Below are 15,539 nucleotides of genomic sequence, written 5' to 3' on the forward strand. Positions count from 1 at the left end.
GGTCTGCGTTGACAGATGGAGCCATCGGTCGCGTGTCACTGATGAGAACGCACCATGAAGCTGGCTTGCACAGGATGATGGCGGGCTGTTAGCGCGAGATGTCGCCATTTAACAACTGGAGTCCACCCGGCGTTGGCTGTGTGGAAGGCGATGTTAATCTTTCGCTGTCAGCTGTCACCTAGCGGAAGTGCGGCGAGCGGCTGGGTTGAAGTGCGCTCGTAGATTCTCGTAGTCAATTGCTACCCTTTACATAGCGATGGTATTCCCAGTCTCTCAGTTTGGAAGCATTTCGCTTCACGTGAAGAAGCGGCGCGATGCTGAAGATTCTCTGGAGTGCCGACTTCTCCGCTCCTCCCCCCCCCCCCCCACCCCACCCCAGCAGTGCCGGGACCTCGTCGCCACCGACCGCGCCGACGCTGATTAACGGGTTGGCCCGGGGCCGGGGGGGGGGGGGGGGCGCCACCTCGACGGCGGCGTTTTCGTGCTCGACGTACCGCGTCGGGAGCCGGCGGGAGGGGTACTGCTGTACGACAGGCACCGGGCGGACACACCGATGCCTCCAGAAGGTGGCATTGGTGCCTCCGATGTGCCGGCTCCGTTCGACCAACGAATGGATGCCTCCAGAAGATGTCATTAGTGCCTCCGGTTAGCTGGTTTTGTTTCAACTAGAAACAGTCGAATTACAGCTGGTCAGGTATATTGTAAAGGAAACTGCATGCCCAAAGGTAAAGCATTGATCACTTTCGGCATCATATTCGGATTTATTTTTTTGGATGCGTTGCAGTACAGTAATTATGTCTTGTCGACAAACCACTAAAAACCTGAAGTTGAAGGTGTCACACAAATAATGACATCGAAAGTTCGGTTTCGAAGTTCATAGATCTGGCTTAGCACCGCTCTGGACCAGTCGTCTGGCGAAAACAGTGGCGTTTAATTATGGCCACGGAACTGTTGTATTCAGTACGGATGCTTCAGCATTATGAGTGACTCAAGGGGAGCTGAGACGAACATGGTTCAACGCGATGCACGTGCAAAATTCGACCTCTACGACATCAAGCGTGATATTAGGGCGCTACAATATTGCTGCTAAGGTAATGCTGAGCGTGGTGCTAGTGTTATATGTATGTCAGGCACCAACATCTGCCCTTTGCCTCCCTGTTTAAAATGTCGTTGCAGACAGATGCAACATTTTCCTTTGTCCGTATTTAAATTTGACCTTTGATCTTATGGAAATGTGCCAGCACGTGCCAGGTGTTCAGTCGTTTCCATGGTACTGCCAGAATAATGTTTTGTGAGACGGTCACAAGATGGCTCTGTGTACAAGCGCCTGCTCTGCATGGATACTGTGCCGCATCACACGCATTCTCGGCCGCGGTTTTACCGCTGCTCGCTCGAGCCCAGCGCTCGAGTCCAAACACATATCGGTGCCATTCAAAATAGCCTTTGGACGCTGCTTCGACTTCGTATTCATCTACACTAAGCTACAACTAGCAGCTACAATTCAATAACTGCTTTTAAATTAACATTCAGCGCCTGAGATTTGGCTGCGAGGAACAATATTAACATAGTTAACCACGCAGAAACCTTTTTATTTATTGATATGTTAGTTATATACATGTGAACTAATGGCCATTTGCGTATTCCTATGACAGATCAAGTAGTTTCCCACGGAACATGCCACAACTCAACGCTTGACCTCAGCGTATACTTCACGCTTTCGAATGGTAGTATTTTAACGTATGGATGTTTAATATATGGGATTTGTGCTGTGCTATTTTAACAAGTAGTATTGCACACATTGGGAGTTTGGTTTCGGAAAATCGCCCGCCTTATTTGATAACAGAAGCTGGGTTCATTTCCGCCATTAAGTTCGAGCAGCTGCTCTGGCGTGTACTTGTGAGTATGCACGGCTCTCGTTGCATATTCAGATGAATATCGCCACAGTGACGCGCATGTCGCCTCGGCCACCTCGGCAGCTCTGTGGCTTACCGTGCTCAGTGGCGCTACCAGGGCTCGTCCGACAGAGCGGGCCGTCCGGGGTGGTGTGTGTCGAGCGCGCCGTGTTCGCTCCAGTGGCGAGCCGGCGCGCTAGATGACGCGCCGTCCAGTGTCGCCCGCTGGAAACTGCCGGAGCGCCGGCTGGCCAGCCCCCTCCAGCCGCGGGTCGCTGGGTCCGGTCCAGGCGGCGAGGGGTGTGACATTTCGGCCCGAGCTATCGGCGAGGGGCGTCGGCCGACCCAGCGGCCCGAGGGCACCATAAGCGGCGTGTGGGCGGGGCGTGCTGGTCCAGGCGCCAATCACAGCCGCCCAACCGGGCCGCGGCACCCCGGCGGCGCCCACTTTTTCGCGACGCGGCGACGGACGGCGGTCGGTCAGAGGGTGGGCCTCGGTCGCTGAGCTCTCACCCGCCGCCTGCGCTCTCAGTGAGGGACCCCAGACCCGGTGACCCTCTCAGGTGAGCAGCTGCTGCCCGCTGGCGGGCGCCGCTCGGCCGGAAACCAAGGAAAGTCACGCGGAACATGTTGATCTAGCCGAGTAAGAACAACATCCACCGCTCGGTAGCAGCTATAGCTGGACTCGGAAGCAAGCCAATTGACACTGATCTGTCGCAGCTAAATATTCACCGCAAACAGTTTGACACTTTTTATCTTCGTTGATTACAAAATAATGTGGTGTCGTGCCTATTTTCCCACAGATTTTACTCACCCGTTATTCACTTTATGACGCATTTGGATAAGCTTTTGGTTATCGAGTTTCAATCAAACGTGCGTATTTCGTGATTTAGTTTTTTGGTGACATAATTATCTTAGAGTGGCAGATGCGTTTGAAGATTTAGGCAGGGATAAATGCCCTTCAGACATGTTAATAACCATAACCATTCAATGTCTCAATCAAAAGAAGTCCTGAAGGATAATTAAATTTCGAGCGTTTGCGACTGGTTAATATTAACCAACGTTGTTTTTATCCCAAGAAAAGGGTTGTAAGTTTTTTATCCCAGTGAAAGTTTTGTGAGTTTTGCCTTACCACAGTGAGGTTTTGTGAGTGACATTTAAATAGACAATCTTTGTGTGAGCCAAAATATCACTCTCGAACATTTTGGAACGTTTTTGTACGCCGCGAAGTACGCTGGGAGAGCGTGGAGAACGTCTCCATGAAGAACAAGGGGGAAGTGAGTTTCGAAAGCATGCCGTTATTTCAAAACCCGCGCATGCCCATGCCTGTAATGGCCTTAACTGGCAGCATGGATGTTGCCCTGCTTGTAGGCATTCAACTGCAATTGACCGGAAGAGCCCACGCAAACAAAGATGAACGTGTACTTTGCCGTTGCCAATGGCATGTGCTTCTGACATTAACTAGATCATTAGAAATGTGATATTATGGAGAGAACGTGAACGTATCCTCCTTTAATTCAACTCTCTTCCCTGATTTTGAGCTGCAACGAATAGTTTTTGAACTAAAGAAGATGTGCGTACTAGCGGGCATTGCGTTGCAAATGATATAGCGCCATCAACATTATCTTTGCAGCCCACGGATCTGTAACTCGCTAAAGTATCTGACGATTTTCTTTGATAGCTCAGCTGTGTAAAAAGCGCCGGGCCGTCTGCCGCCCGCAGAAAAGTCCCGACCGACCATCTCGTTGTTTTGTTACGGAGCACTAGAGAAGGTATGTGTGAGCTATTCCGAGGGCCCTGTCCGCCAAGTTCCAACGCCGTAATTAATGACTGTTCGCCGGTGATTTGGAGCCGTGCCTTGACCTTTTCACGCCTGGCCCGCCGTCCGCCTCTGGACTCATGCAGGGTCGCGCTGAGGTGTGCTGGATTAGATGGCCATCCGAGCACGCGGCCCCAGTGACGCGGACTGGAGTCCATTTCAAGCCCGGCATCGCTTTTGTTCTGATAAGAGTTCTCGAGCTTTTATTGTAACACGTGATGTGTATTGCACATTTTCATTAGGAAAATACTCATGTTGACCTTAAGATGAGATGCCAATGCTCATCTCTTGCGTTGTTTAGTTTGTTAGGTCTCATTCAGCGCATCCCAGGCGCTGGCTGATGTTTCCAGCGTTAGCGCACCGACGGCATTGTTTCGCACTGACTAGTTGACCGTTGCAGTGCGTAACGTCGTGCTCACCGGCTGGAAGCCTAAAATAACCAAGAGAGGCAGAAAAGTCTTTTGGTCCTTTGCCTATTTTGAACCTCAAATTGCCTACCGTAAGTGTGGTAAACCGATTTTTAAAAAAAAAACGCAAAATTCCGCTCGCATTGACTCGTCGACTCGACGTCGACTCATCGCATTGACGCAAGTTAAGTGCAATTTCAAATGTAAGTGTTTTTTATTTGGTCGCACAGTAAATCAAATAACTATGCCGTGATCTATGGTTTTGGCCCCACGTATGGTATCCACGAACACCTATTTCTAGCGGCTAAAATAATATACAATATACAATACACACCCACACCCACACACACACCCACACACACACATATATATATATATATATATATATATATATATATATATATATATATATATTGTGACAGCCAATGGCTGAGCAACAATTGTACCACACGATACCATGCCCTATCTCTATAATTCCGCACATTCTTACAAGAGGATATTAATTGAGGTCGTGACTGTTCAATCTTAGCCTGCGTGCGAACCGCCGCGACTACGCTCTCGAGGCCCTGCGCTCCTACCGACCTGCTGACCGTCCATCAGTGCGGTCGCCGCTTCCTCGTCCCCACGAGGGCCGTTCGTCGCCGACAGTGTGTCCTCCCCGTCCGACATCCGGCGGTGTCCCGGCGGGTGGTGACGGCTGGCCGAGCCTCGCCGACCGTGTGTCCTCCCCGTCCGACGTCCGGCGGTGTCCCGGCGGGTGGTGACGGCTGGCCGAGCCTCGCCGACCGTGTGTCCTCCCCGTCCGACGTCCGGCGGTGTCCCGGCGGGTGGTGACGGCTGGCCGAGCCTCGCCGACCGTGTGTCCTCCCCGTCCGACGTCCGGCGGTGTCCCGGCGGGTGGTGACGGCTGGCCGAGCCTCGCCGACCGTGTGTCCTCCCCGTCCGACGTCCGGCGGTGTCCCGGCGGGTGGTGACGGCTGGCCGAGCCTCGCCGACCGTGTGTCCTCCCCGCCCGACATCCGGCGGTGTCCCGGCGGGTGGTGACGGCTGGCCGAGCCCCGCCGACCGTGTGTCCTCCCCGTCCGACATCCGGCGGTGTCCCGGCGGCTGGTGACGGCTGGCCGAGCCTCGCGCGCCACCGGACACCGGCGGCGGCGGGGCGTGGCGACGCGCGGCCGCTCGAGTCATACGCGCCGCCGCCGCTGTCGCCGGCGGCCGGCGCGCCGCGCGAGCCGCACCAGTCGTAAAACACATTTACCGGAGCGCCGGGCACGCGGTGCAGAGGCCGCCCATTGTCATGAGCCGCTCGGCAGTCATCTGTAAAACATGCCGCTGTTGCCGCCGCGCCTCGGCTGGCGCAAATGATGTCTTGGTATTTGCAACATGCGAGTCTTGCGCCTCACTTACTGACAGAATAAGGTGCATTGCGGTGCACGTCATAGTGGCCGCCAGATGTGAGACAACTAGGAAGCTGTCTCACTTCGCCCACCTGTTGCGTTATGTCATACCACACATTATCTTCTGTCAACAGCTTGATATTTCATGCGGCTGTCTCCGTTGTTATGATAGCTGCGCTGCTGTTGAATACAGCTGGCTGTCATTTTTGGGAGCCAACAGCCTCGTCTTCGGCCAATCATGCCACTTCGTCATCCCTGATCCACGAGCTTGAAATGCTGTGTGATTTGCGAGCATTTGTTCTCGAGCGCTGGCACGTTAGTCAGTACTAACCGAAGCTCGCCACTCTGATATAGAACTGAGGGTCGTTGCCATTTCGCGGAAGCAAGTTGCGGTTGCATTTCCGGAAAGTCTTTGGTGGGGGTGTGGCTTGACCTCAGTCCGTGTGCCCCTGCTCCGAACAGGCCCAGTCGGAGGAGAACGTCACACGCACCCGAACCGAGCACCTGAAGTCGGCCACCGCCACCAGCGTCCAGGAGGAGTACTACGAGTACCGACCGGTCGAGCTCAACAACATCCCCCTGCCCACCACTGGCGGCCACGTTACAGGTGCGTGTCAGCCGGCGCCGTGTGTGAGGTCAGTTCTATGTAGTTCCGCCTCCAAGTTTCGTGCAGAGTCAATCCCATCGTCTGAGAGAAGGAGTGAATCAGAAAGGTCAATTCTCAGGACAATGTAAAAGCTTGCTGTCGGACGATAACACAAAGGCACGCAGGGTTGGCATAATGCCAAGGTAAGGTCGGGCTCAAAGGCGTAATGGGCTGTTGGCACTTAGTCGGGCATTTTAATCATAGTTGTGTTGGGTGTCAGAATGTCGGACACATTGTAGTGTTGATGAGGATTGCGTTCACCTGGTGTGATGGTTTTAAGTTATCATTGAACTTAATTGTTGAGCTTTATAGGTTTTACGAGACCTTAACGACGCACAGGGAGGAGAACATGGCACAATACTTTACCCAGCGTGTCATCAAAATTATTAATGCACTCACCACAGGTCATCCTTCATTTTCCTTCCTGATGTTCTATGAAAGAAGGTATGACATGCACAGGATAGACAACCTCGTAATAAGGCACTGAGAACGCCCTCTGGTGTTTTGTCACGTGGCTTCCCCGGTCTATTATTTTCGCAAATATTTTGTCGCATTTTGACGTCACTATTGGTCACTTGGGGCAACGGGCCTGAGCCATGCCTTAGTTGCATATTTTGTCGCCACGTTCTGCTCGAACCGTTTTACCAAATTCTCTTAGATACCACTTTTATACTTCTTACGTGTAGTTGTCGCCATTTCCCGAAGCAAGTTAAGATTAGTGGTCGTTTAACGTCAGGACATGCCGTCTAAATTTAGTGACTACCTAAACCATTGCGTGTCGACTCACAGTCGTCCAATTGTGGCCACACCATACTTACCAAGCGGTTTTTAAATGCCGCGACAGTGCCTCGAAGTCCGGTCAATACGTCGTTCGCCACCGCCGAGCTCCCGGTCAGACAGGGCGGAGGATGCGGCGTTTCCGCCAGGGTGAGCCGCCCGCCGCCACTGTGACCTGCAGGTGCTGCAGATGTCGCCCGTCGTCCCGTGACGGCCGTGTCCTGTCTCGTCCGAGGCGGTGCTGACGTGCCCGTTCCCGGGTGCAGGCGGACTCTTTGTGCCGCTTGCCCTTCTGGCCAAACGCTGTCGTGGTCCATTGGTAGCCAAAGTGACCACGCTGTGTCCCGGCCCATGCCAGTAAAGCTTTAATTGTTTCCTTTCAGTTCAAGGGGCCCTACCAAGAGTCGTTGACGGCGGAGATGATTTCGCCCCATCCTCTTTCCAGCCTTCTTGACCCGACCCCAGCTGCGGTGCCTCGGCCGTGGCCCGTGCTCAGCTGATCTGACCTTGCTTTGACCTCTTCCCAGCCGAAGTGAACATGCCCAGCGGCAAGGTGGACAAGCCCATCATCGAGGACAACAGGGACGGCACAGTCTCTGTCAAATATGAGCCCAAGGAGGAGGGCCTGCACGAGCTGGTCGTCAAGTACAATGGAGAACATGTCCAGGGTGAGTCGACGGGTCGTTTGCACGAGGGCACGGAGGCGCAGCCGCACATTTATTTTTCCTGGAGTCCGAGGCCGACGGTATTGGAATTCACCGGGTTTTGGCAAAACCAGATTAGTAGACTGGTCTGCCCAAAAGCGGCCAAGATTGTGGGACGCCTCCGACTGCAGGCTGGCGGCGCCCATCTGGGCGGGGACGGCGGAGCGAAAGTGTCGAGCCGGGCCGTGACATTAGTTATGTGCAGGGTGCGGTGGTCCAATACCTCGTCCGGGACGGTGCCAGGATTGCGTCGCCGGGAATATTTATAGACGCATGCACCTGGACGGTTGGCAGTCACCGCAGTGTGTCGCTGGTGTATGGTTTCAGGCAGAAGGGGCCGCTTACGTCGTGGCGAAGTTGCAGTTGTCTTTGTCATAGGCCTTACAGATGAGATACGGATCTTCTGCCTAAGCCTAACCACTCCTTACGTCCCAGATCATATCCGGCAGTCCGCTCCATCTCTGCTGCCTGTTGCCAAGAAAGCCTCTGAGAACTCGATGTCTTCTCAAGCGTCCGGAGGCTTTGTACCGACTGTGAGGCCGCCTAGCGGCTGTAGGCGAACTACAGATCTGTTCAGCGGCCACTGGCGTCAGGGGTATGAAGACCCATACCAGACTCAGTGTCCGCTGGAAAGGCTGTTGAAAAATGAGGTATACGCCAGGACCTTGAAAGCAGATATCGACAGCCGGCTCGCAAAAAGTAAAGACGCTTCGAAACCGTTGATGGCCCCGGTGGGAAACACTATAATTAAGTCGCAAAGTGGCTCCGACAAAGGTGAACGCGCGGATGTGAGAACAGTTGACACTCGGAGGGAGGCAAGAAGGGTCAAAGCTAGGTCCTCTCATGACAATAACGAGCCGGCTTCAGTGGAAACAAAGTCGAGTAAGTCCCACCGGAAGCGTCATGCACAGCTCCGACAGTGCGAAGATGGAAAGAGTTCACTTGACAAAGACAAATCACAAAATGAAAATGGAATAGTCGCAAGCAGTTGTTTCAAGCGCTCTGATTTCTCGACGACCAAAGCTGAAGAAAAGCTCGACTACAGCAATAGATCTGAAACCAAAGAAGGTTCTGTTCAGTCATCCGAAGCCATTCTAGAAATTCCATTCCAGTCCTACCAAGTCAACGATAGCAAATCCTCCCTCAATCCTGACCCATTTATGTTTGGAAAAGATTCGGGCCTGAGTAAAAGCGTACCTGGGAGAACCTCAGGTGCAAATAAGGGTTCCACCGGAAAGACCTTGAGTGCAAGGAAGGCTCCCCCGTGGAGGGACTCCATTACAAGCAAAAATGTCCCTGACCGGAACACCAGGGTAAACAGCATCGACCATGCAGATGCAATCAGCACTGCCCTTGGAGTAAACAGAATTGAACCCATAGCTGCAACCAGCACCGCTCTTGGAAAAACCTCTGCTGGGAAGGACTGTCCCGTAAGCCTTAGTTTGCCTGAAGTGAGCAGCGTGGAGGACGATGTTGGTCCGGTAGATGAGACCATTACCATCTCAAAAAAGAACTCTGGTGCATGTAGTGTCGTCACGCAGACGGATACGTGCGCAAGGAAGGTTGTCAATGGAAATAACTCAAGCCTGAACAACACCCTATCTGAGGGGGAATCGGGAGAAAGCAAGGTCATTCCCGAAAGGGATTTTAATGTGTGCAACATTCAATCTGAAAGGGAAGCGGCAAAAGACAAAATTAGCTCAGATGACAACGCAGTTGTATCCACAAAAGACGCCGTAAATGGTCGAGACGCTCTCCCCATTGCTCCCAGGAAAGATTCGGAGCAAAAGAAGATTCCACCTGTAAAAGACCCAGGTGTTAGAAAAGTCAGCTTCCGAAGTGAAGCCCGCGTAGTGCCGGCACAGAGCAGCCACTCAATCTCTCTGTTTGTACCGTCACGCCGCCAGAAGACCCTGCCGTCGTCGCCAGGGGGCGGTGCTGGCGACACGTGCGCCGCCGCCCCCTCCAGCGCCAGCGTCACCTCTTCTCCCAGCGTCACCGGCGCCTCGACCCTCAGCGTCGGCTTCGTCCCGGGCTGCAGCTGTCCGCGGGACCTTCACTCACGCAGCCAGCCGGCGGCCAGCGCGGCGACGGTGGCGCGACGCCGCCGCAACGACACCGGCCTGCGCTCGGCGCGTCCCAACGCCGACAGCGCCAGCTCGGACGAGTCGTTCAGCTCGGCGGCGGCGCAGCTGGGGCCGGACGAGCTCGCGCTGGCGAACCGCTCGCCCTCGGAGGCGGACGGCGGCGGCTTCCTCTCGGCCTGCTCGTCCTACGGCTCTCTGCGCTCGGCCGATACGGCGCCGGGCCCGGCCGACTGGGGGCGCTCGCGGCCGCCGCTCGGCGTGCCGATGTCGGGCGCGCGGAGCGCCACCTGCCGGCCGCCGGCCGAGGGCGACGCCAGCCACCGCGCTCTGGAGCAGCTCGGTCTCCTGCCGCGGCTGGCGTCCGCTCCGCCGGCCGCTCCGCCCGCTCACCGACAGACGCCCGCTGTCCGAGCGGCGGGTGGCGCAGCGCCGCTCCGGCCGGAGCGTGCCTGGGAAACCAGTGAGCTGTACCGGTCGGCCGTCTCGCTGTCGGAGGTAGCGCCGCCCAGCGGCGGGAGCGCGCAGCCGGCGGAGGCGGCAGGCGCGGGCAGGGTCTGGGGCCGCTGGCGGAGAGTAGCCCGCGGCGAAAGGGCACGTCGCGCTGCGTGCGAAGACAAGTCGGACTCGTCGCTGGATTCGCCAATCCTTGTCCTCTCTTTGCACCAGAACGAAGGTTGGTGTCCTGAAGTCCCACCTGTCATGTCACCATCCGATGAACCATACCGCCCAAAACTCCCGCGGAACGCCGTGTTTGCTGACAGCTGTAAACTGCTACTGATAGATTGGGGGTACGCCCCCCGACCCTCCCCCTCCCCGGCGCGTGTGTCCGGTGTCTGACCGACCCGCTGTCGGCAGGTTCTCCCTTCAAGTTCCACGTGGACTCCATCTCCAGCGGCTATGTGACCGCCCACGGCCCGGGCCTAGTGCACGGCATCACTGGCGAGCCGGCCAACTTCACCATCTCCACGAAGGATGCCGGCGCAGGTAGTAGCCAGATGCGCGGTAAATATGACGTCATTCTCTCCGCATGCCGCCGCGGCTGCGTGTGCCGCTCTGCTCGTGACGTCACGGATCTGTCTGGACGCTGGACGCGGCCGAGTGGACAGAGCCGCCGCGGGATATTTTGCTGGTATTTTGGTATGAGTTGTCCGTTTTGCTGATCTTGTTTGTAACTGAGAAGTGTGGTGGTTGGTACCAGTCATTGATTCTTTTGTACGATGCTCATTTTCATTTTTAGTGAGGCGAAGAGTGTGGACAGGACGACATCGAAATATTATGCCAGAAGTGTTCTGCGCATCTCTCTTCTTAAGCAACGTTTTCTCTATGGTTTCCGTATTTGAGCTTTGTTTCATCTTTGCGAGCTGGAGTTTATTTTCTTGGCGTCTTTTTAGCTGCGCGTCTGACGACACGCCTAGTCGTATGACGTCTGTCAGAAGTCTTTCGTAGCTGACGTTGGAATGAAACGTTTGAGATTATTGATCGGGCAAAGACCCCGAAACTACCTTTCCGCTGTCAACTGTTATGAGTCAGCGATACCAGTTCAGTCACATCTCTTCCAAGCATCAATCCGTTTGCTGGACACCGAAGTGTGTTTCGAGACGGCCGGTTTGTGTGCAGCCTGAGTGCAGACGGCGGGGAGGCGGCGGCTGGCCGGGCGCGGCAGGCGTCATGCGACGCCTGGCGTCGGCCACAGGTGTCTTTCATGGGTCTGTTCCTTGCCGACGCCCCCCCCCCCCTTCTCCCCCTCTGTGGCGCAGGTGGTCTATCGCTTGCCGTGGAGGGACCCAGCAAGGCGGAGATCAGTTGCCATGACAACAAGGACGGCACTGTATCCGTGTCGTACCTACCCACCTCGCCTGGCGAGTACAAGGTGTCCGTCAAGTTCGCCGACAAGCACATCAAGGGCAGCCCGTACTCGGTCAAGGTCACAGGTCAGTTCCGGCGCCGGCCGCTGCTGGCGCTGGTTCACTGCTGTAACTGGCACGCGATTCCCGAGAGCCGTCACGACAGTATGTGGGCCGGGGCGGTGGCTTCACACGTAGTTACGCCTGTCGAAAGCGTCAATCCGGTCTCTGTACTGAGTGCGTATGCATGCGTTGAGGCGCCCGTAGACCCGTAGACCTGGATCCATGCTGTTATCGGCTGGGGCGTCAACGGCCTTCAGCGTCCTACCACTCACATCACGGCTGCCTCGAGAAGCTCGCGTTCGCTGGTGCCAGGGCGCGTTCACTATACCAGGCTTACTGCTGCGATAGTCGCGTGACAGGTGACATATAATGGTACCTGGGACGGGCGCCTTTCGGAGGGCTAGTCTTATTGTCACATTAGGTGGTACAAAACCGTTACGCGGCGAAATCATGCGGTTGGTATGCGTCCGTTATCGTCCTATGTGTGCAGTGTTTAAACTGCTAAATAAGCGAGCTTTGAAGTGCGGCTTAGGAAAGCATGGCCCCAACAAAAGCTGGATAACTGTGCTCGAGGGTATGCATGATACGACAATGTCGCTTTGAAGGGCAATTACGCTCTTGGCGTTTGTAAATGGAGTGATGGCTGGCTGAAATGCCCTAGCTTTCAAAGGACTGTTTTTAGATATCCTCGCTTATCAGCACGTCCGCAGGAATGACGGAGCTGGTTTGTTTTGGAGAGCTCGGACCTGTTTGATCATGGCCACCCGGCAGCCCCGAGACTGAGCCCGTACTTCGCCGTGGTGACGAGGAACTGAGCCCGCACGTCACCGTGTGTCGCAGGCGAGGGCCGCAAGCGGAACCAGGTGTCGCTCGGCTCGCAGTCGGAGGTGGCGCTGCCCGGCAAGGTCAGCGAGAAGGACATCAAGGCTCTGAACGCCTCCATCACCGCGCCCTCCGGCCTGGAGGAGCCCTGCTTCCTCAAGAAGCTGCCCAACGACCACCTGGGTACGTGCGCAGCTGGTTGTGTTACGGCGGCGGCCCGGCGGCCGGATCGGAGGGGTACGTTTGGGGAGCAGGGGTGTTCTATCGCACCGTCGCCGCTGTTTCAAATACAAATACACTCAAGTGGTAAGGACGTGGTATCATACAAGAAAACGTTCTGTTTTTATTGAGATGGCGGAAGATGGTGGTAATCAGGTCATTTACATCGTGATTATCCCCGGGCTTCAACGATCCGCGCGTTCTTCTCAACCGACACGTAGGACAGTGGAACGGTGGGTGTTGTGTGTGGCGCCGGTCCGAGACCGTGCCCCCGCCCTCAGGTATCTCCTTCACGCCGCGCGAGATCGGCCAGCACCTGGTCATGGTGAAGAAGAAGGGGGTGGAGATCAGTGGCTCGCCCTTCAAGATCATGGTCAGTCCCAAGGAGGTGGGCGACGCCACCAAGGTCAAGGTATCCGGCAGCGGACTGAAGGAGGGCAAGACGCACCAGGACAACAAGGTGCTCATCGACACCAAGGAGGCCGGTGAGTGGCGGCGGCCCCGTCGTGGCGGGTGGCAGAAGGGGTCGGTCTTGTCCCGGCACGAACAACCCCAGAGCGTTGTAGGGGACGTCGATAAAGACCGAAGCTCTATCGCGGGCTTCCAAAGTTTTGAGTGACGGAGCACCAGCAGTCGACGTGCTTTAAGATCAAAATCAATATGTCACCGGTTTCATCTTGTAAGTGCCCGTTTCGTTACAACATCGACCGGTTTGCAAATTTCCAATAGATGCCATTGTTTGTCAATATTGCACTTGCTTGATTGTGCTCCCCTTTCCGTCCCCAAGTGAGGCAAATTCGGCGCTGTTATCTATGCAATGTGATCTGCGCTCCCCATTGACCGTCAGCTGGCCGTGGTTCTCAGGTTATGGTGGTCTGTCCATGTCCATCGAGGGTCCGAGCAAGGCGGAGATCAAGTGCGACGACAAGGACGACGGCAAGCTGGAGGTCTCGTACAACCCCAAGGAGCCAGGCTTCTACATCATCAACCTCAAGTTCGCCGATCACCACGTCGCGGGATCGCCCTTCACGGCTAAGGTTCGGCGGCGGAGTCGTTCATGCTGTTCTGTTTTTGCTGCTCCTGGACAGTGTGAACACGGCTCCTTCGAAAAATCACTCCGAAAGAGTCACACGCCTGCTGCAAATGCCGAAGTTGAACTAGGAAGCGCTTACTGGTCGTTTATCACGTCGCGGAGGCGAACTTGTCGGACACCGACAGTCACTCCGTACGCCTGTGCACTCCGCAGCCACCTCCACAGCTCCTCCCGTGCTCAGAGATAGAGAGTGAGACAGGAACTCCCTGCAGTAAACGACTCTGCCCGTCTTTTTGCCAAAGTCTCTGCTGCCCACAGGTGATGAGACAATCCTATCCCGCTGCGGCGCGCTGTGCTGGTCTCCTCTCTTACTGACCCACCGTCCACAGGTGACGGGCGAGGGCTCCAACACGCAGACGGAGCGCATCAAGCGTGACAGGGACGCGGCGCCCATCACCACGGTCGGCTCCAGCTGCGCGCTCACCTTCAAGATGCCGGGCGTGTCGGCGCTCGACCTGAGCGCCACGGTCGCCTCGCCCGGCGGCGTGGTCGAGGACGCGTCCATCGCCGAGCTCGAGGACAACCTGCACGCCGTCAACTTCGTGCCCAAGGAGCTGGGCGTGCACACGGTGTCCGTGCGCTACCGGGACGTGCACATCCCCGGCTCGCCGTTCCAGTTCACCGTCGGCCCGCTCAAGGTGAGTGCACCCGGCCCACCGCGTCCACCTAGCCATTCCAGTCCCGACCAGCCCCGACCAGTCCCGTCCAGTCCCGACCAGCCCCGACCAGCCCGACCAGCTCCGTTTGTTTTTTCTGACTTGGCCACCCGTTTTCCGAGATAGTTTAATCTGTCATTGATCTGTGTAATAGGTCTGAGAATATTAGGATCTTGACTTGTGAGTATGGAACGATGCGGATAGTGGAAACAGCAGAATAATGTGAAACGCCCGTCATTTTTTTTTTTTTTGAAGGGCGATGGCACCATCTCATCATGTTTCGTGAATATGTCTGCATTATCCCGTATCCCCCGGATAACCTGCGTTAATCTCGGTCCTGTGGCTAATCGGTCGTTGGGTTGCCAAACACTGTTGCGTGATCATCGCTCTTCGCCTTTTCTCGACTTCCGCGGCAACATGCCTGGTATTTTGACCCATCTGTCGCCCGCCGAGGCCGTCCACTCCGGTGTGAGCCCTAACACGACCCCTCCAGCGACCCGTGCCTGAGCTGACCTGTGACCTGCCGGGCAGGACGGCGGCGCCCACCGCGTGCACGCCGGCGGGCCGGGTCTCGAGCGGGGCGAGCAGGGCATGCCCAACGAGTTCAACGTGTGGACGCGCGAGGCCGGCGCCGGCTCGCTGGCCATCAGCGTCGAGGGACCCAGCAAGGCCGAGATCGACTTCAAGGACCGCAAGGACGGCTCCTGCTACGTCAGCTACGTCGTCTCCGAGCCTGGTACGCCACGTTCGCCGAGAGCTGGCTCGAACGACCACCGATGGGGGGGTCCGTTCGTCTAGCGGGGCACCGGCCGCGTGACTGACAGTCCCCCACCACGGGGGCCTCCGCTCTGGAGAAAGGGACTTAGCTGTGATTGATGGTATCTGTTTGATGTGTTTGAGACATCAGTAACACGTTGTTTTTATTAACGTATGGTAAAAGTGCAGGGAACATGCATTTTATAGCTGATTTATCCTGATCGGAGATGTCATTTGTAATGGCTGACCATACGGACTACCCGCGCCTGGCACATCGTTGCCAGTGATGTCGCGCGCGCGCCGGTATACGGAATAACGTGACCCGTGCTGATATAATTGTTTTGAATGAAAACAGGC

General features: G+C 55.9%; 1 pseudogene; it reads left to right on the forward strand.

The window, feature by feature from the left end:
- LOC119108954 (filamin-A-like) overlaps window positions 1-15,539 on the forward strand; it is a 63,762-nt pseudogene that overhangs the window by 43,900 nt on the left and 4,323 nt on the right.

Source organism: Pollicipes pollicipes, unplaced genomic scaffold (genome assembly GCF_011947565.3).
Source record: "Pollicipes pollicipes isolate AB1234 unplaced genomic scaffold, Ppol_2.1 Scaffold_712;HRSCAF=819_pilon_pilon_pilon, whole genome shotgun sequence".
Lineage (NCBI taxonomy): Eukaryota > Metazoa > Arthropoda > Thecostraca > Pollicipedomorpha > Pollicipedidae > Pollicipes > Pollicipes pollicipes.